Raw genomic sequence first — 20,899 nt, forward strand, 5'->3', positions numbered from 1 at the left:
ACCGTCCTGTACACCTGCTCCAGAGGCAGGGCTCCCTTCTGGGGCTTCCCAAGAGAACCCTGTCCTCACGCAATGAATCCCGAACTCCCAGAGATCCCAAGATCTGCAGCTCGTGGGCTGCCTGCCTTCCAGGACGCTTTTTGGGTATGCCAGCATTCCTGTCCCTGCACGAATCACCTGTGCAGCAACTCATGCAAGAGTTGTCTTCGCTAGTTTTGGAGTAGTTTCTCCCCGAGGGGCTAATTATTACATATCAAGGCATAGCTGTGTCTGATTTTGTCTTCTTTCGTTTCTTATTTTAACTCCTTCTGGGCTGGAAGGTGTTTAGTGTAGCCAGGAGAGTGTGGACAGATTCTCCGGGAGGTGGCCCAAAATCTGCTGCCTCTGAGAGCTGACTTCACGGGACTTCAGACCAGACCATGCAGGGTCACAGCAGATCACAAAAAGCACAGTTGGGAAGGAGGAGAGCCAGGTATTCACAAAGAACAAAATGCCTTAAAGATTCAAGAACAAAAGTGGCCAGGAAAATGATTTTTCAAGCTCACGCCATGAAACCCATGTTAGGGCCTGAACACAATGCTCGACGTGTCTTGCAGCACAAAAGATGCTCGGTGAGGAGCAGAACGAGCTACCTAGTGATTAAACTTCCCCAATGAGCCGCTGTTAGAGGCGCAAACAATAACTGGGAATAAATTGGTATCAAATTTCCTCTTTCTTTCTTGCCACAGGGAAGAAGGAAAATAACTTGCCGTTAGCTGCCGCAGGAGCTCTGCAGAGGGCTCGCTTGCGGCGCCCTGCGATGGGCACAGGTGGGAGAGATGAAAGGGCAGAGCTGGGGCCACGGCAGAGCCCAAGGAGGGGCGAGGTTGGAAAAGCAGAGCCCAGAGGAGGGGATCGAAGTGCAGAAGCTGCAGGTTTGGGCTGAGACCAGCGCCTGGAGGAGCCAGAGGTAGAAAAGAAACAGCCGTTCCCTAGGCCTGATCTAGGAAGCTTTACAAGGACGGGGTTTTCAGAGCCTTTTTCCTGAAAACCAGGTCTCAGAGTGGCACCGCTCGATAAGACCGTACTTGTGGCAATTTCTGGGGTGGAAAAATGTGGTTTCTTCTCTGCCAGCTGTTCCGTGATTCTCCTTTCCCTTACCCCCACCTTTCGTCTCCTTCCCAGCAAATCATTTCCTTCGGCTCCTTCTCCAAGGTCCTTTGTTCATGGCACAAAATCCACGAGATCTGAAGAGGGGGAGGAAGGGGAAAAATACAACTTGAGAGCACAGGCAGTACGAGCCCAGTTTATTATTTATAATGCTCAGATGTAAGCAATAAACACAGGCACCAAATGTAAATTCTGCCACTTCCCTTACCCTCTCTATACAATTCCCTGGTAAATTCACATCATTCACTGTCAGCCTTAATGTGCTTCTATTTGTCTGCGCTACAGATTTCTCGCTGTGATTTTTCTTCTGATGAAATAATATCTCCATGCATCGTTCTCCTCCCTTATCCTTGGTCTTGTAAATTAAATTCGTTTAAATTCCAAGGGATAACGCTCGGATAAAACAATCTGCTGTGTCATTGCAGGACACAGTGTTGGACTGGAACAGAAAAAACTCTTTGTGACTTCTCCTTTGTGGGGTGTTCTCCCAGGCGCTAGGGAACCACCTGAGAAGCTGGGAAGGAGAGGAGTCCATTTCTGTACACCCAGAGGGAGATGTTCACTCCTCATGGGCCCGGGGCATCCAAAAGATGATCAAAGTGGATTTAAAATCCAATGAATTGCTGTCTGAGCTTCCCCCTTCCCCAAGGCCTTAACTTCTTAATGTGGTGCTTTTGGGAATTAGAGGAAATCCAGCTGCAGGACTCCCACGGTTCCCTTGCTCCTCATCTCCTCCACTTCAACACTGCGGGCCCAAGCAGAGGCAAACGACCGGCCTCTGCTCCCCAGTACGCTGCCTCCCAGTAGCACAAAACTTGATTTTTTTTTCCTGGGGGATGGATGAAAAGTTATTTCAAATTTTCTCACATCTCCGAAACAGCAAAAAAAAATTCTGTCAAAAGTATCCAATATAATTTTGTTCAATATTTCATTTTCCTATTATATACCGGAATGAAGTGAAAAGATTGAGGAGAACAACTTTACTTAGGTTCGTAATGAACTAGAAATTTTACTGCTGTCAAAAATTGCTCCACTCCCACCAAATCTGTTCAGCTAGCGATACAAAGGGTTCATTATTTACTGCGAGTCAAGAAACACAAAAGCGACGGGTGCAAAAGCTGCTTCCACGGAGCACTGCAGGACCTGCAACCCTCAGCGCCGGGCCGTTTCCTAAACCCAAGCGGGAGACACCGAGCTGCCCCCTGGTTTTGATGGGAAGGTTCTGGAGAGGAGAGCTGTTTTTACCACCCTCTGCTACAGCCAACCCCGTCTGCAGGTACTGCTCCAGGTGCGGATTTTCCCTGTTGAAATCCCTTCATCTCCAGCTCCAAGGAAGGGAAGCTGCAGCCAGCGGAGGCCCTGCAGATGCGTTCCTCGACGAGACGAGGCCGCTGCCTCCCTCGCTCGGTCGTTAGCAGGAGCTGGGCCCAACGAGCCTCGTTAGCAGTGCAGTGTGACTGACTTTAGGGGTCCCTCACAGCGCCACCAAGCCCCGTAATGGCTTTGTTTCAGTCTCTTAATGAAGACTGCTCGCTCGCGCTCCTCATACATCATATTTGCAATGGTTCCTTCGGTGTGGTTGGTGCTTCAGTGGTACTTCGGTAATTTATGAGACTCTTAGTGGCTTAATTATGCCGTCAGCTCCATCTGTCACTTAACTGATATGAGAAATGATGGGATGCCATTAGGCAGCTAATAGTTGCTGTAAAGAGTATTGTTTTATGCCATTAAATAGCAAGAACATAAACAGTTTTTGCTCCCCGATATCCATGCTTGCTTTGGTAATGATATTTAAGAGGCTGGTCTTGACATCTGTCCTTCTGCCTGAAAAAGTGCTGGAGGAAATAAAAGGAAACTAGCAGCAACAAGCCTAATTAGATTTACCATCAAGATGACGATCATTTGGCTTCATTTTTTTCTGTGCTGATGGAACTTTTCATTTGAATCTTGGAGCCTTTCTTCCTTCCCATTTTGATCTCTCATGATCAAGACAGGAATGTGGAAGTCTTCAGCCCCATGAAATAATTACCGGGCTTGCAAAATTTGCATCTGAGCCTCCCAGCTACTTCAGCCCATCTGCCCTCTTCCCACTCCTGTGAATATTGTCTGTGTAATAGATGGAGAGCTGCCATACAGGAGACTGTGAATTAGATCTGTTGGAGAGGGAGGCACTTGGTTTCCACTGCGGATGGCAAGGTTAAAAGTGTAAAGCCTTTAAACCCCTCTCAATTAGCGCTTAACCCCGAAGCTACCTCATATCTAATTTTCGGCGTGAAAGTTCCCAGGTGTGGGCCAGAGGTGGCTTCAGCCCTGGCAGGACTTGGCAGCTCTCAGCTTTCCCCAGACCCCTTCCTGCACGGAACTGCTGGGGGGGAGCTGGATGCACAGTAGCATGTGCCCCTTCGTGCCCCGCACTGTGCTGTAACCCCAGCCAGAGCTGCCCCTTGTTCTTCTGCTGCCGCTCACCCCTTGTTTGATTTGGTTCCTGCCCACACCACCTTCCCTGCTCTGTTACACAAACATCACCTTCGCCCCGAGTGCCAGGACAGCTCATGGCCAGCCCCGCAGTGCGTTCGGCTGTTTTATTTCCAGGCAGTGCCCGTGCAGTGCCCGCTGCCAGAGGCACGAGCCCCAGCGCCTGCCGGGTTAAGCGAGGCAGCGTGGTGATCCGCCCTGCAATGAGCCTCTGAGCCCCATCCCCAGCCACATCAGCTCCTGAGAAGAGGCAAAGCGCTGAGAAGGCACCGGTCTGCTCCTCTTGGATGGGACCCAAGTTTCCATTAACCCGTCGTGACTCCCCGACGTGCCCTACATCCTCGTGAGCCAGGGGTTAGCGCGCGCCGGCTGCCGGCCACTGTCCTGCTCGGATAAGGAGCCATCAATCAGCGGGCGATCTGCCGTAGCCACACGGTAATAAAAGCAGAGTGATTATTTGCTAGCGTGTCATTCATAATAAATGTACCCCAACGTGCTTTGTAGAATTAATTAATAGCCCGAGTGGAGAGAAATTAAAAGCTGAAGGCTAGAAATCAGAGCTAAGGCCTGAAACGGGATGTGGTTGGACCTCCTGGAGCAAGTGACCACTGTGGGATGAGGGGGGGACTACTGGGGAACACCCTGTATCCCCGGGTGGTAAGGCAGAGAAGGGCAGATGCAGGTTTGGCCCATAAATCGTGTCATCCCCACACCTCAATCAAGCTTACAGCTCACTACAGGAGCTGGGGCAGGATGTGCTGTGCCTCCTCCTGCCAGCCCTGCTCCTGGATGGCGGCGTGACCCCGCTGGAACTGCTGCCTGCCTCCCTGCCTCGGTTTCCTCTGCAGCAGGCAGACGGCCGTGTTCTGCGGGGCGCTGCACAGCTTCGTTCATCGGTGGTTATAAAGTACACGGCAGCATCCTGGCGGAAGGCACTCCATAAATCCCAGGTTTTATGGCTTATTATTATTTATGGCAACCTGCCTCGTAGGGACTCCCCCTCCATCCAAGCGGTAATCGTGCAGCAGGGTCAGCCCAAGAACGTGGGCTGTCCTTGGTCGGGGCGAGGAGGATGGAGTCAGGAGGGAAAGAAGGGAAAAGCTTCCCATTCCCCCTCCCACACGGTGCTGAGCACCACGGCAGAGCCACAACAGTGTCAGGCTGCAAGTGTGCTCGGCCTTTATTAGACACCAAAGAACCCACGTGGGGCAAGGCGTTTGATTGCCCTAAGTGGCAGAAAAGGCTCACTCAGCATCTCCGCCTCGCTGGGGCCAGGCAGGAGGAAAATCACCTACAGCAGCTGCACTGCTCACCAGTTATGGTCGGGTGTGATGCGGTGGCCCCAGGGCCAGACGCAGGGTTTGGTTAGCGGGACAGAGCCAGGGCTGTGCTTTCAGCTCTGCCTGTGCTGCTGCAAAGCCTTGGGCTGCTCCTGAATCCGTGTTGGGAATAATCTTCATCCCCAGAGGCCGACCTTCATCCCCGGAGTCCCAGTGGGCACCGTGGGACCGGGCTTGGGGCTGAGAACAGGACAAGTCCCACGCAGCGCCACTCAGCAGCCACACGAGGAAGCCCGGCTCCTCCAGCCCTCTTTCCCCCTTTGCTGAATTGCGGTGCTATAAAACAAAATGCCAATTTTCTTTCTAAATGTCTTTTATGGCAGATTTGATGCGGCTTGGCAGATTGATGGCGCCGGTGACTGATGGCTCCCATTTCTCCTGGCGACGCGGGCCGTGGGCGTGCAGGATTCCCCAGCGCAGGCAGCCCTGGCTGGAGGAGCTCCAGCCGAGGAGGTGGCCGTGGTCCTCTCGGTCAGCCCAGGCACTGCTGGTGTTACCAGGCTGCTGGGCTAGGTTGTGGTGGCTGATTGATGCCGAGCCAAATTGCCCAACGCAGTGCTGGGTCTGTCTCCTGCCGTCCTGACCCGCGCTGCCACAGCAGAGAGGAGAAGCTGGGTAAATGAACAAGGTGCCTAATGAAGGCTGGAAGCAGGCTGCATCTCATTTTGTCTTTCCCACAGATCCCCTGAGTCCTCCTAACACCCGTCCTTGTCTTTTGGGAGGCTTCCATGCCTGCAAACTCTCAGTTTTCCCGATGGGGTTGTGCTTCCAAGCAGCCAGAGATGTCCCACTGTCACGGGGTGGCAGGCAGAGCATCCCCTCAAGGTGTTCAGGACCAGGCTGGATGGGGCTTTGAGTAACCTGGTCTAGTGGGAGGTGTCCCTGCCCATGGCAGGGGGGTGCAATTCGATGATCTTTCAGGTCTCCTCCATCCCAAACCATTCTGTGATCCTGTGACATCCATGTGGGGAGCGCCCTCCCCTTCCATCCCATCAGGGCAGGAGATAGCAATGCCACCCGTAGGGACGAGGCAATATTGCAGCACCCCAGCTGCCTCCCAGCCTTCCCCAGCACACGTGCGTCTCCTTTCAACCCCTTTTGTTTTTCCTTGCATCGTATCAAAGGGAGGAGGAAGCGGGGAGCTGCGATACAAGACAAAAAGTCCCTGCAACTGCAGGCTGCTTGGGGAGCGGTGGCCCCGTCTCTTCTGCTGACTTGGTGCTTCCACTCGTGTGAGGAGGGAAGGGAGGGCACAGCCGTGCCGTTTGTGCTGACAAGAGCAGTATTAGCATCACAAAGAGTAAATTTTTCAGCATCCAGTAGATAAGCTACAAGATGCAGAAACAGCAAAGGCAGCCCCGAGTACACTCGCTCTTTTCTTCCCCTCCTCATCTGTTCTTTCCTCTTTCCCTCCCTCGCTTCATTGCCAGGCTTCATAGCACCTCCGACACGCTCCAGCTGCCAACAGCGTCCAAAATAATCCAAGCAAGAAGTTTTATCTGAGCTGCTGTGTTCTCCCCTCCCCGAGAGGATGCTCGTGGAAAGGCAGAGCTCCTCTGAGCACGAGCGCCAGCTGGAGAGCAGAACCGCGCCGTATGGCACAGCGCTCGGGCGAAGGAGGGGGAGCAGGCGGCCACGCAGGGGCTAGCAGGGTGGGACGAAGGCCTCGTTGGCAGAGGGTCTGCAGTTCTTGGCCAGCTTGGCCCGCTTTTTGGCCAGTGCAGCACGGTTGGAGTCAAGGACGTGGTGATGTCGGGACACCCTGCCCGCAGATGGCTCCGGGCGAGGGTCACCGGCACGTGGAGGCAGCGCCTCGAAGGAGGGACGCCTGCACACAGCAGCTCTGCTCCCTGCCTGCCCCAGCTGTCCTTCGTTGTGGCTTTTTTCGGAGGGGGAGAGTTCAGGCTCTGCTCCTTGCTGCAGCAGTCACAGCCGTGTCAATTATTCATTTAACGTTCTTGGATGGGAGTTGCTCCGTTCACTGTGAAACCAGGTGAGAATGCAGAAAACAAAGGAGCTGTTGGATAATTGAACCGCATCTGTGCGGTAGAACAGGCTTTAAGAACGGCACTTGCTCTGAGAAAATTCTAACACGATTATTTTTTCCGATGGCTTAATTAAAAAAAATCAAAACCTCAGCATCTTCCGTTAAATAGCAATCAGTGGTAAACCCTGAAGTTTCCGTTTCTTGGCTTAAAAGCTTTTCTTGGGTGATCGAATGCGGTCAGCATCCGACCCCAGGCATCTCAGTCGAAACGTCCTCCGGGGTTTGGACAAGTCAACATTTTCCAGGTGTGCAGACACCGCCTGTGGAAAGTTTGGTTTCATTTGCAGCCTGCCTACTGAAAAGCTGTTTCATTAGAGAAGTGTCACCCATCCTTCCCTATTAATACCAGAGACTCTCGGCGTTAATTTTAGCAGCCTGTGTAGTCAAGGGAAAGCAGCGGAGGTGGTGTGTGGTGTCCATACCAAATGAGCTCCATGGGGTTTGGTCTTTCTTTCTTCTTTTCTAAAGCAAAGTGTACGCACACACCGCCACCGCCTCTTCAAAGGGGAGACGGACAGGGTTGCCAGGTGAGCAAAACTACAAAAATATTCTGTTCCTTGTTGGGCCTTTAATGAAGCATTTACAAGATCAAACGGGAAGAGGTGCCCTCCCACAGCCTTCTTAAAGCTGTAATTAATTGCAAGTAACTAGCATATAATTGCTTTCCCAAGAGCACCCCAGAGAGCAGGGCGATACCTTGACAAAGGTGCTAGAGCAAGTGAAAGTTAATTAACATTAAGAATTAAGTGGCTAATTGCACTGTTCTGACAGCGCCGCTCACCCTCCCAGCAAGGTGGTGTTCGGAGAACATCGCATCCCGGCTCTGACCCGGGGGCTGCTCCTGGCCCTGTCCTTCTGTCCGTGCACAAGGAAGGACAAAGTCAGGAGACGTGGGCAGCATCCCTGCAACTGTGAGGACACCGAGGGCCATCCTGCCGGGGGGTCCTGCTGGCACAGAGGGGCTCGCTCTCGTGTCCCTCCAGGTGTTGCTGGGTTGTTGCCAGCTCCTGGCCCCGTGCTGGTGTCCTCCACCTCCACAGCCCAGCAGTGGTGTCAACACCGAGCAGCAGCAGTTAAAGGGGAGGGCAGAGGACACAGCAGTCACCTCCCCGCACAAAGGCATTTGTGTCTCTGGAGAGTTCCCCAATTTCCTCGTAAGCCTTTACCTGTTCCAGGTGAATCCAAGTAGCCGGAGGGAACAGGAGCTCTGAAGTATCAAAGGATTCAGCTGCTGGCTTCTAACATACTAGCGGTGCTTCTGTCTCCTTGTCTTTAGGACAGCAAAAACTGCATTTGCAGGGGCCTCAGATTAAGATCAGGGGGCTTGGGAGCACCCCAGAGGTGGTGGGCTCTTTCTGAGGGGCACCTGAGGAGGCTGAGGAGTGGGGGTGGCTGTCGGAGGTGTTTTACTCCAGAAAGCTCCCTTCTTAAGCTTGCCCAGACCGGAGGAGCACCGTATCGGTAAGGGCATTTCAGCACTTGGGGCACACAGGACATTTTGCCTTTCCGTGAATCAAATTTCTCTCTGGTTGACCCCACCTGTCCCCTCCTGCCCAGGATGTGCTTTTCCCTCCAGCCTCCCCACGAGCCTAATGGCTCATTGCTATTCCTCCAGGCTGGGGCTGGTGCGCAGGGCCCAGGGGGCACGCGGCGGCTCTCCAACCTCCCAGGCAAACAGCAAAATTGAAGCTGCGGATGTGTGGGCATGAGCGTGTCCAAAAGGCAGGTACCAGTGGGCACGGCTTGTGATGCATCACTCCAGCCCAATCACAGGCTCTGGGGATGGAGATGAAGCTAAAAGGGTCAGGGAGAACCGTGATGGGAGATGATCATCACACTGCTCTTATCAGCTCCAGCTCCAGGGCAGGGCGAGAGGGGCAGCTGCTGAGATGGGCTGCAGGGAGCGCGTGCTGGCAGCAGGCTCCTCTCTCCCAACAGGGACGTGTCCCATCTCCAGATCAATCCGTGCCATTGTGGATGGGTACCACAAGACCCAGAAGTGGTTTTTCTGCTCTCCCTCTGCCCTGAGGCCGGGTCCCCCTTGGTGGCAGGTGGGCAGTGAGCAGCTTGGCCCGTAGCTCCTTGCAGGGCTCCTGTGAAGGCCCAGGCTGGGGGAAACATTTTGCTTTCCCTGTACTGCGGCACTCTCCTCTGACAGCTCCTTCCTCGCAAGCACTTTAAAAGCAAATTGAAAGCCTGCATATTTGCAGAGGATTAGTGCAGTGCGGCCTGGAGCTGATTCGCTTTGCAGCTGAGCTGGGGGGCGGCGAGCGCTTTGCTTTGCTTTGCTTCACGTTGCACGGCGTTGGCGAAGCGCGTTGCAAGGGGGCAGCTCGCAAGTGGCGTGCCCTTTTCCAAGCAGATGGGCAGGAGCTGGCTGCTCGTGTCTCGCTGTGCTGGGACACATTGCTGGGAGGCCTGGGGGGATGCAGCATGGGCTGGGACGAGCTGCGCTCTTGGGTTGACCCAAGAGGAGGTCGTGTTCCTGCTGCGTTGCCTGCCTCTATCCCTGCTGCTCTGCTTGGCAGACTTTGCATGGAGCAGCTCCATCCCCACAGCACTGAGGCTGTGTAGTGTGGCTTGTAGCCCTCCTGCAGTGTCACGAGGTCACAAACCACGAGGAGAGGCTGCGGGGGCTTCGTGGCTCCCCAGCAGCCCGGCAGGCAGAGGCTGGGTGGCTCCAAGACCCGCCGTGAGATGTGCTCAGTGTGTGCTTCTCCAGCAGCCCCCTCTGACACAACTGGAGGAGCCCTGCTGGCTGCTGGCAGCTCATCAGCCCAAGCTCTGAGACACGATAGCAGCAGCTGTGTGTGCAACGATGAGTTTATTTTATTTTATTTAAGATTGGGTATACTTGACGGAGCTTATCTCGCCCTCTCTCTGTGCTCCTGCTGATCCCAGCCAGACAAGCCCCTCTCTGAAGGCCATATCGGTGTCTTAGCCAGCAAAAATGAAGGTTTTTCCAGTGTCATCTTCCTGAGCTGTCCAGTTCTTCATCCCATCTCTTCATTTTGACCCGTCCTAATTTCCTCTGCTGTATCCACTGCATTTACATCCCTTCTGAGCTCGGGGGCACCTCCCTCAGCTCATACACAACACAGCCCAGGCCTTCAGGGACTTAATGCTAACTCTGGTTTCATGGGATCAGACGTATTTTCATGATCTGAGCATTAGCACCCACAAAAGCAAACCGAATCAGGGAAAAGCCAGCTTCTCCTGGGGCAGGGGTGCCTTGCAGCCAGCCCGCTGTGCATGTGGGTGCTGCAGCACGGGGCCAAGCCCCGGTCCCCACCGGGGTGCCAGGATGGGTGCTGCCGTCTTTGCACGAGCCGTTTCCAAAGAAGAGGGTTTATGAGCCCATTTCTTAGATAACAGCACTTGCCTTAACCTCTCCCCTGGCTCTTCTCCCTGTGTTATGTTGCTGTTAATTCTGGGGATATTTCTTCATCTCCTGACAGTCCAAATGCAGCAGCGAAGGTAATAAACAGAACATTAGCCGTGCTTTGTCAGAGGGAACGAGGCTTCCCTGATAAAGAGTCGCCGAGGCCCGACAAGAGGAGTTGCTCTCCCGGGCAACATCTTCATTGTGTTCAGCTCCGAGTCATTTCCTCCTGCCGAGGAGCAGGAGCTGTGCTCGCCTAACCCAGCGCTGGGGGAGAGGCGATGGCTCCACTCCGCCGCCCCACTGAGCCTGGGAGGAGGAGAGAACCCAGGTGTGCCTCCCAGCCAGCCCCTGTGCTGCTGTACCCATAGCTGGGATGCCCAAATTAAGCAGGATTGGTCCTCAGCGTGCTGAGCAGAGGTGATGTGAGCGGCTCCATCACTGAGGTCAAGGATTTGGTGGAGGTTTGGCAGCAGGCTGCGTGATTTTTCCATGAACATCCCCAGCACTGCCTTCACGGGGATGTGAGAGAGGTACCTGCCATAAGGCTCTGCTTCTAAAACACTCCCAGTGCAATCCTGGCTGCTTCTTCAGTGCCCAGACAATGTTGTGCTCTGCTTGGAGAGGTCCCAAGGGGTAGAGGCAGGAGTGAGGCGACCCCAAGATGGGCGATGATGGGCTGCGGTGGGAATCCAACTGCTCACCCCCACTCCCCTCTGCCCCTGTGTCTCCCCCATTCTACCCACAGCATTGCTGCATCACTTCATGAATAAAGGAGGAAGCCTTGATTTTGGCAGAGGAATCCAATTTCCCCCCAGGCTGAAGTTCAGCTCCCACTGGCTGGCTTTGGAGAGGTTCCTCCAGCCAGGTCCCCAAAAATGAGCAGCTGGGCTCGGATATCACCCCACACTGGAAAACCTTCCCCCGAAACGGGTAAAACAAGAGGTCTGGGGGTATAACGGGGGCCAGTAGGATTTGTCTCACTTCTGGGGAAGCAAAATTTGAAGCTTGTGCCCCAGCCTCACCCAACCAGATGTGTAAATGGCGGTGGGATGGGATGGCAGGCGCCGCGCTCCTCGGTGTGCCCTCGTGTAGCAGCGCTGCCAAAAATCACCTTTCTGCTTGTGCTGCCAGAAACCAGCCTCCGACCGAGACAAACTCCCCAAGCTCCTGCCCTTCGTCTTCCTAAGCATCCTCTCCGAGCACCCCTCTGCCCTTGCCTGCTGCCCACCGCCTCTCACCCGTCGGCAGCGCATTAATGCCGACACGGGGACACGAAATGCGCCGGGGCTGGGGGGAGGCAGGGGAGGCAGCTCGTTCATCTGGCCTCTCGCATCCCTGGTTGTGTTTGGGCGGATCTGAAATATCTGCCCGAAGGGGCCTAATGGAGCAGAACCCTGGAAATGCTTCCAGGCTGTTAGGTAGCTGCCCGACGTGGCGTTACCCCAACAGCTAATTAAACCGGTGCCCGTCCCAAAGTGATGAGTTCGCAGGGAGGCTGTGAATCTGAAAGAGATGGATGTTGCATGGCTTATCAATTTTCAATCTCAACACAGCGAGATATTTGTCAGGCTGCGGAGAACAAACACTTGTAATATTTAAAGGGGGAAGACTTTAATGGAATCCATTGCAGATCACCAATTTCTGTTCCCCTGGGCTCAGTCTTTTTCTCTTCTTTCAGTTAAAAAAAAAATAATCTTATTTTATTTTAGCTTACACCAGTCAATGCAAGAAGTAGGTTTCCATTTAAAATGCTGATTCTCTTCATCTCCTCCACCCTTCCTCCCTTCCTAAAGGTTTATGCATTTATTTGGATAAAAGGTTTTAAACAGTAAAGAACTGTCTGCAGTAATTTGTGAAGATAATAGATTATCCTGGGAGGAGGCCCAGGTTGAAAAATTTCCTACGGTAGAATTCAGTCCTTGTCATTTAGTTATTTTATTAGGAAAGAAAGAAAAAGAAACAGGGCAAGAGAGTAGGAGAGAGAAGAATACAATTACCGGGCTAAATTATTTGCTAGAATAAATCCATCCGTTTTTACAGAGCAGGATCTGAGCCTGGCCCTGTCGCACACACTCAGGCCAGGGCCAGGAGGTCAGTGCCGGGAGCTGCCAGGTGATTTCACCAAAGTCACCACAACGAGAAATAGCATCACGGCTCCGTCCCTGGGAAGAAATAATGGGTGCAGCACTGGAGGAAAACTCAGCAGCTTCGTCCCAGGTGCCATGGAGACACAGGCAGGGACACGCTGAGGTTTGTCAGGGGTTCAGAGCCGGACCAGCCTTTGAAGAACTCGTTAGATTACAGGTCTGTTCATAAGCACTCATTAGTACAAGGCGAGGAGATATTGTAATGAATAGGGGCCGGCTAAATCACTAATCAATAGCTAAAGGGTTTAGCCGATTCTTTCAGCCACAGCTTAGAGCTGCCATCAACACCTTCCGCTGAGGGTTTTAATAAACACATGCTGCTCCTGTCTAGGACATGCATCCGAGATTGACTAATCACTTATAAACAACTTGTAAATGGATGGTTAATGAGAACTGCATGAATAATTGCTTTTTCATTTTCCTGCCTAACCAGGAAAAATGCAAAATGAGATTGCTTTTTTGGAGTAGCCCAAAATAGAAAGTTTTCCATTTTTTCGTGCCATAGAGGACCACAAGCGCATGAGCCCTCCGCTTTCACAAAATCTTTGAGATGAAATGAGAGAGCATGTATGAGCCAAATTAAAACAGTTTTCTCTTCCTTTTGTTTTAGGCTCGTTTTCTCTCCTTTTGAAAGTATTTTCAACATGAAGTCGAGGCTCATGTAATCTTAGAGCAGAGTTTTGAATAGAAAGGATTTTATTTTCCTGTTCTGGGAATAAAAGATCTTTTTGGAACCCAATGAAAAACTCCTCCAGCACAGAGGAAAAAAAAACCTTTATACCATTTATTAAAGATGGCTGAAAGAATCTCAGATCGCTACATTCTTCAAACGCTCCTGTCATTCCTCCTGCAGCTCTGTCACTAGAAAGATGATATGATTGTAACCTGCATATGAAGACTGACCTCCAAGAATATATACTTGTGGACAATTTGACATTTTCGTGGGCTTTCTGGATTTATCTGGTTGGTTGCTGTCTTCTTCCCCAGATAGTTCCACCTCAGGAACGCAGAATGTGGCATGGGCTGAATGCAAATGGGATCCGGATCCACTTTGTTTGAACTTTCTCAAACTTCTCTGAGGATGCTTTATTCTTTTTTAATGGTTAATTTGGGTTTGACTTATAAAACCGATCTCTAATTGACTGAAAGAAATTCAAGAAGCTTCAAACACCCTTAAACAGACTAGTTCACGCCGGGTTATAAGCACATTTTGCATTAAATCAGGATTCCTCCTGCAAATGAGACCTTCTCTGTAATTGCTCTGGAGCTGCTTATTCTGATTTCTTTGCCTCTTTGGTTCAGGTAATTTGCCTCCAGCAAAACACTTGGGTCAGGCAAAATGCAAGGAAAGGCAGGGGATGCTCGGCAGCACAGCTCTCACCGGCACAGGCTCCTTCTTTTGCTCCCATCTTGCCTCTCACCAGCTCCTCACCTATGTCAGGAGGACCCTGCGTGGGAGAAATGAGCCCGCCCAGTACCCCCAGTCGTGAGCTCGAAACCAGTGTCCCCTCACCAGTTACCTGAGCACGGAGTCAAGGAGTGGAGCCGCCTGTCTGCAGCCACCAGCCTTTGTCAAGGGGATGGCAGGACAGGAGACCGAGGTAGGAGGGTTGAAAAATGAGTGCTCTCTTTTTCCAGCACATAGAAAAGTCTTGCTGATCCAACACCAGGAATTCTGCATGGCCAAACCCAGTCACACTTCATGTCCTGGGAATGGGAGGGCACAGCTCTTCGGCATGGCAAGGCAGCCTCGTGGCATCTCTTGGGTGCTCTCCTGTCCCTGCTTCGTGCATCTGAATCATCCTGGGCACGTCTGGGTGCGGGCACGTCTGGGTGTCCCAGTGGCTCTCCCAGCCTCCTGCCAGCCCAAAGTCGGAGCGCTGCCAGCCCAGGCTGTGCCTCCTTGCACCTTCTGCCTCTATCGCCTTACAACCGCGACGAGCGGCGGGGAGCGATTAAACACCGTAGCTGCTGGAGGTATTCCCCGTGGCAAATAGAAGAAGAAGAGCAAATACTGGAGACAGAGTGAGCCGTGTGGTAAACACGGCCGGTGAGCATCCTCAGTGGGATGCACTGGCAGCGTTTCCGTGCCCAACGTGTGAATGGTGCCTCTGTACCAGGACGTGGGGTGGTGGCTGTGGTCACACACACGTGTGTGCAGCCTGGCCCAGGCCCCCGGGCGATCTGGTGTCGATCTGTAATAACCCGGGGGGGGCAAACCTGCAGGAGGCAGCTAAATAAATAAGGCAGTGCGGTGACATCCAGCACAGTTTAGCGAGCACAGCTGGTCTCTCAGAAGGAGTTCAGAGATAATTCCACCTCTGCATTGAAGACTTTTGATGACTGTTAATGAATTTAAATGATGGGGATTTTCTTTTCATGCTTCATTGCATATGCTCCTCACATTAAGATGCTAATTAAGAATACATCAGCCCAAGCTGGGAGCGATGCGGACAGCGAGCAGAGTGGAGCCGAGGCAGTGGCTTTGGGGCTGCCCAGCGGGACCTTTTATTGCAGCCTGATAGATGATTTGCTTCAGCGGGTCTGCTGGGCACAGGTCCCACGGCGTGCTGGGCTTTGCTGAGGATCCTGACGTGCTGCTCGCCTCCCCCAGCTGCACGAGGGCGGAGAGGGATGCTCAGGTTGGGGACAAGGCAGACCACTGGGGCACAGGCACAGGTGACAAATCCCTCGAGGGCTAAAGGATGCAAACTTAACACCACTGGCCTGGAAAGCCCCTGAGCTGCAAAGTAATGATGATGTTTGTGAGATATTCGGGATAATAGCGCAGCGCACCACGACGCCTTCACCCTCCCGTGCTCTCCTTTGCAGGCAGCCAACTTTGGCCACAGCTGGACGCAGGACATCTCAACAGCTGCGATTGAGAAATCGTTTTTAAAACCTGGGCTGAGCTGAAGTCTGTGATCATTTCCTAAAGAAAAGGTTTATAAACCAGGAAACCTGTTAATCTAATCCTAGAACAAATTTACAAATTCTAAAATGGATTTGCAGAGCTGATGGAAGCAAATGGGTTTTTGCAAATTCTGACAATTACTGCTTCCTAAAGAGATTCTTGCTTTCCAGAGCTGCTTTGTGCTTGGGACAGCGCAGTAAGAAAGATTGTTCCAGCAGACTGCCTATGGCCTCTCATTAGGAGAGGGATTGCAAATGCTAATTTTGGCGCTGAAACTCTGTCTCCATCCTGGGAAGCTCCCTGGGCTGTTTGAGGAGATGATTCTCTGCACTTAACCACTGAACTGCTGCTCTGTTATCTAAATATATTCGGAGAGAAAACCCACCTATAATTGCAAATGACTTTTTAACCAGTGGCAACACACTTAATGGCACTAATTGGCTTCCAGGCTCCACAGCACTAGGGCTACACCCAAATGCATGGAAAGGTTGCAGCTGAAAGAGGCTAAGAAGTGGTTTGTCTTAAAATGGCCAGGATTTAGAGCTGGGCTCTTATGTCTGCTAGGAAGGGGCACTGAAGGATCACGGGGGACCTTTTGGTGACCTGGTAAAGCCAGGTCCTGGTTTCCTGGAGCTTGGAAGAGCCGTGAGGTGCACAAGGAAGCACAGTCACCAGCACAGCCATGTGCGTGCACACACTGAGAAGGGCAGAGGCCACTTAACGCCTCCTGAAGGATGCAGGACAATGAAGTCACAGGGTGGGGAAGGGCATGAGGAGCCTGTAACCTGGAGGGAGCAAAGTAGGAGATGGAGGAGCCAGGAGGTGCCCAGCTGACAGCTTGGATTTAGCCTGAGCCAAGCGTTCCCCCAGCCTCAGGGGAAATCCAGCAAAACCAGCTCCCTTCCCAGGTCCATCCAAGTCTGGGGTGCACTCACAGTCTCGTGAGCATTCCTATAAAAGAAAAAAAAAAAAAAAAGACTTGGTTGTGGTCACTTAAAAGCAGTTAGTTGAAGGTTTTCGCAATATGGTCACCATTTTTGTGGCATCCATCCAGAAACTGGCACAGCAGAAAAAAGGCTGGCCAGAGCAGTGAGAAGCATGTTTTGCAGCGGAGACTCTTGGCTTATTAAGCTTAGCAAAACAGAAGTTGAGTGGGAACAGGATCACTCCCTCTGTGTATATCACGCTGAACAGCACCGTGGAGGGAGAAGGATACAGATGCTTAAATAGAAAGTTGGCAAGGGAGAAAATGGGCATAAATACATTTCAGATGGAAATTTGTAAAAGATTCCACCAACAGAGGAGGGAGGCGCTTGTCCTTGGCCGTGATGACCCACGAGAGGGATGCAATATCAGTCCTGGGCTCCTGAGCAACATGTGGTGCCGCACGGTGCCAGAGACAGAGGATGTGGATGGCAGGAAACACACGGTGCTGCTGCGGGGACGCTGCGGGGATGGAAACCCAGGGACCCCACTGGGAGGGAGATACGGAGAGACCGCACGCACGCGGTTGCACATATGACAAATCAAAAGGGACACGAGAAATTAGGAAAGGAAACGTTTATTTTCTGGCTTTTGAATACACGTTGCACCCAGTTGAGAGCCAAATTAACTCACTCATTAAATCCTCCCGCCGTGGCAGAGTGGCACCGCCCCACCACGGTGCAGTGGGACCCCAACGAGGCACAGCCAGGGGGACAGGGAACGTGGGGAAGCTCAGCAGGGGACCCAGAGGGGGATTTTGTCTGAATCAAAGAGAAGTTTACACACAGCTTTTTCTCTCTTTCCTACTCAGCCTCACTCGATGTCTCAGATTTATGGCTCCTGTGATGTCTGGAGCAGCTTCCACCTTTTCCCTGCCTGTTCTCAGTCTCATGGAGAGATCGTGCCGTGTGCTCACACCTGCGGGTTATTCCCTCTTCAAGGGAGGCTCCTCTAGCTGTATCAACACAGCAGAGAGCTGCTGTCCCCGGGCTTTTTGAACAACAGAGGAGCAAACCGTTTGCCCCAACAGAGCAAACAAGGCAGTGCGCAGAGCCCCTCCAGCTGCCTGGCCTCAAAGCAGCCACGTCCCCACGCACCCTGTGCAGCTGCAGGAGATGCACGCCACGCACCACCACGGCCTGTCCCTCGTCAGCACAAAACACCACGCTTCGGCATGCTTTCATCACCGTAAATCATTCACCGGGCTTCGAAGCAAACCCTTCTGAGCTTGAAATGTGGGGTGCCAGGTGATGCCTCCATCCTGCAGCCCCGTCCCAACACAGACAAGTCCCCGGCCGGGCCCACGCGCCTCTGAGCTCTGCTCAGCATCTGCCATGCTCCAAGGGCAAGGGAAGCTCAGCAGAGGATGCTGGTGTGTTAGGGGTTTTTCCAGCTTTCTGGAGATGAGGGACTGGGATTTGCTGGTGCACAGATTGCCCTGGGGTGTGATGCATGTAGTGTTTATTCGGAGAGCAGTGAATTGCACAGACGCCTGCAAAACAGTGTCTCAGATGTTACTTAGTGGCCAGCAACAAGCTCAGCTGCCTGGAGCTGGTGGCCCGGCCCTCTTGGCAGCTGGGTCCAGCCCAGAGCACGAGCTGAAGCAGCCCGAGTGCCACCAATGGATGCACTCCCACTGTCAGGACACGGCTGGCATCCTCGTGCATCCCTCTGGACCAAGCAGGGCAGTGGTGCCTCGTCTGGGAGCAGTGCCACCAGGGCACCACGCTGGACAAGGCCAGCCCTCTGCAGTGACACAGAGACGTCCTCGTGCCCAGCGTTACACCTCTGTGGCCCCCGGGCTCAGCAGGGTTATCAGGACGTGCAGCTGGGGACTTCCCGTGAGCAGGGAAGCTGGAGCTGAGCAACACAGGAAAAAAAAAAAACAGCCTGGAGAGCTTTTGGCTTCCCCTGAGAAAGCCTCTCCTTGGTCAGAAGTTCACCCCTACAGCCTGGTGGGAGCCGTGCTTCTGGATTCCTCTCACACGGGGACGGCCGTGAGTGATGTTCCCTGTCATCCCTAACTGGCAAGGAGCTTCTACCTCGTCCTGGCTGATAACGACCTGGCGTAAGTTATTCATGACTTCATCACCCCTTGGCCAGCCGACAGCAGTGCGATCTCCGGGCACAGTGCCCACGCTGCGCCCCGCGGCTGCTCCTGCCCTTGGCGTGTCCCCGTCCCTGCAGGACACCTCCGTCCCCATGCTGCACACCCACGAGGGGACAGTCCCCGGGCTGGATGTGAGCCAGGACAAGGGAAGAAAAAGAAAGCTCCGTTCAGAGCAGCGTAGGGATTTTCCTTGTGTCCACACTGGGGTTTGCAGCTGACCGTGGGTTTTCCCAAAACTGGAGCCACAGACCCACACGTGGCTGATGCGTTAGGTCCTTTACCCCTGCCTGTAGGTCTCTTGGGGAGAGCACCACCACAGAGCCACTGCAGGCAGCCAGGTGCCTCCAGGACCTTCTTCACCTCCCGCCTTGCTGCCACAGCTGATTTGTGAGCCTCTTTGCCTCGTCCCTGGACACTCGTTTCCATCCGACCAGCAGGCAGAGAAGTGGGACTGAGCACTCCATCTCCCCAGCACCGTTCCTGTATTCACTGCTGCCTCTCTCCCGGCACCGCAGGACGTCTCACCTCTGAAGCAGGGCAGTCATCCCACGCAGCAGCCTCAAAATGATCCTCGGCCGCACTGCAAAGCAGCTGCCACTGGTTGTTTTGTTCCTGGCTCTGAATGTGTGCTCGGAGAGAGGGAAAGTGGACGATCTGAGAGGAGAAAAGGGCTGGGATTCCTGCGCTCCTCTTCCACCGCTCTCCAGACAATGTAGAAGAGAAAACCAATTTGTACAGCAGAAACAGGAGCAAAGCGTTGAGGCACGCTTGCAGGGAACAAGACAAACTGAGGAAAATAAGGGTATTGAAGAAGTGTCAGGCTGGGAAGGGTGGGCAGACGGGGCAGAGCTATTTATTAGTGCTCAGAGCTGGAGCTCGCGGAAGGCAGACAGGGCCAGCCGAAAGGGCAGCTCAGGATCTTTACGCTTTAATCCCTTAGGCACAGGATGTTTATACAGAGCTGTGATGGCCACTGGGCATGGAGAGGTTTCATCCTTATCACTGAGGGTGCACTACGCCTCCTTCTTGGCCAGGAGGAAGCCCAAATCCTCCCGAGGGACAGCTGAAGTCCCACCACGAGGGAGGCTGCTCCGATCGGCTCCTTGCTGCCAATGGGGATGAAACGTGGAGCGACCCCTTCCTTCCCTTCCTTCCACCTGGGGTCCATCAGCCAGGCTCCCCGTGCGGGTCCCTGTGTGCGTGGGTCCCCGGGGAGGGGAAGGAGAGCTCGCTGGGGGCCCCGCACCCGCCTCTGCCTCACGGAGCAGGCATCGATCAGCCGTCGCTGCCCATAATGACGGTAACGGGTTCGATGCTAATCAGCCCGTTTGTTTCCAGAGCTGGATGTGCGTGCGTGCGAGTGTATGCCAACAAGGCTCATTTGGGTGAGAAATTACAGATGGAAACGATGCATTAATTCAGCCGGTGTGTTCCTCTCAGTTCCTTGGACGCTGCGGAATCATCCCCCCCATCAAGGCGCACGGAGCCTTGCTGCATCCCCGGTCTGCATGATAAAGGGATGAAAGGAGGGCCTGGGAACAGGATGTGGGCACAAACTTCCAGACTTTGCCTTCTGTCCCTATCTGTAGTCCAGATCTGGTGCTTTATTTTCAACAAGCGCTTCCAGATCCCTGCAATCAGAGAGCCACCAACCCCTTCAGCAGGAACACAAACAAAATCTGTGCGCCGTGCGCCATGGCCACAGCCACTTCCACTTAGAGCTTCCATTTCTCTTTCTCCACCCGCCACTTGATTTGTACACTTGCAGAGGAAGCATCCCCTTTTCCCTGATCCCCTGGGGCGATGGCTGGTCCCCTGTGGGACTGAGATAATCTTCCCCAGGGGAGTCGCTGCCCTTACGCAGCTGGGTCTGCTCACCCAGCCCCTGGCTGGCACAGCCGACTTCCCTGTGCTTGCTGCAATGCGCTCCTATTATCAGCAGCTTCTAAATATGAAGCAATTGATAAAAACAAATAATTAAAAATGCATTTCTGTTTCAGCAGCCTCTGGGCGCTCTCCCTAGCTAAAAGAAGAGCTTGTCAACACGAAGGGCCATAAGGAAATGTGTTTTTCTCAGCTGTGAATTGCAGCTCCTGAGCCTTTCTCATTCCATTCCGTGTCCATCTTATCTGTTGCTGTTCGTCAGGTCAGAGGCTGCATCTGCTCTGCCTCTGCACTGTGGGGTGCCAAATGCAGGCAGTTTGTTGTTATTTTTCCTTGCTGTTCTCTTGCTCGCTTGATTTTGGGGCTGAAATGACGTGTGGAGTGAATTGAAAAGCTCTGCTGCCGCTCTTAAATAACTCCCTGCGTAGATGGCCTTCTTCTGGAATGCAAGTGGGGTTTCCTGG

Source organism: Netta rufina, assembly GCF_964035555.1.
Source record: "Netta rufina genome assembly, chromosome: 21".
Classification (NCBI taxonomy): domain Eukaryota; kingdom Metazoa; phylum Chordata; class Aves; order Anseriformes; family Anatidae; genus Netta; species Netta rufina.